The sequence below is a fragment of the Cucurbita pepo genome, chromosome 10 (genome assembly GCF_057944985.1).
Source record: "Cucurbita pepo subsp. pepo isolate OVF chromosome 10, ASM5794498v1, whole genome shotgun sequence".
Classification (NCBI taxonomy): domain Eukaryota; kingdom Viridiplantae; phylum Streptophyta; class Magnoliopsida; order Cucurbitales; family Cucurbitaceae; genus Cucurbita; species Cucurbita pepo.
The window spans coordinates 6,919,722-6,920,841 of NC_141807.1; positions in this window are offsets into that span (position 1 = coordinate 6,919,722).

Consider the following 1,120-nt stretch of genomic DNA (forward strand, 5'->3'; position numbering starts at 1 on the left):
CTCATTATTAAGAAAAGGTAACAAAGATAAAAGACTAACTAGGACCATTGGGTTAAGCCAAAGATATACTAATTTCTCCCACTTTCTCTAGAGAACGGAAATACCTCTCCTGAGAATTCTCTTGAAACTCTCATTCTCCAATCCCTTTGGGATTTTCTTTCAACAGGATCCCACAAGCCTTGACCTTGTTTTCGAGTCATAGCAAGGAAGATCTTGTGGAATGTTGAAGAACTTTTGCATGGTTGAAATACTTCAAGGTGACTTGCAAGCTAGGGTTTCAACAAAGGTTCGTTTTAATTCATAATAAAAAATCAAAACGGTTCCTAATGCTTCCGCTACATGGATGAAGAGTTCATTCCCTTGAAATCAATCGTATCTTCACATCAACCGTTGGATCGAGCTGAAATTTGGATATGTTTAAGAAGCCTTGACATGCTTTAGATCCAACCACTTAAATTTAAACTCAATGTCAGTAGCACTCTCATCGGAGAAGATATTTCCGACGCAACTTCTAGAAGAGTTTAAAATAAAAAGGAGAAAAATAAGCACGATTTAGTAAAAATCAATTCTCTAAATAAGATGTTCTAGGCAATGTTTTAACACAAGAATCGAGTGATGAGGATTCTTAAAACTCGAGTTTTAAGCCTTTAGATTATGGTTTTTCTTCCTTGGATTTAGAAATTCGAGGGGTGAGGTTAATCATTTTCTATCCTACCAACTCCTACACATTCCACGTAAGGTTTCCAACAAGTTTTGTGAAGGAATCTGGCCCTGAAAAGAACTAGAATTGGCTACCCAACAAATTTTTTTTAGATTTATTTAAGCAAAAATCATGTTTTCCATTGAACTTTCGAAGGTTATAACTCGAGCTACAGACCACGATAAGGAAAAACATTGAAATTTGTCTCTACTTCTTCCTTGAAACTTCATCTAAACGTTTCGTGAAAAAATCGAGTCCATTAGAGGTCTATATAGAGCTGAACCAAGACAAAACTAGAGGGGTATGATAAGGAAAAACAGTGCATTTTCGAGTAACCAAGAAAGAAGATGAAGTCCAAAGCCAAAGGTCAACTTTTACCCATAAAAGTCAAAGTCCAAAGCCAAAGGTCAACTTTTACCC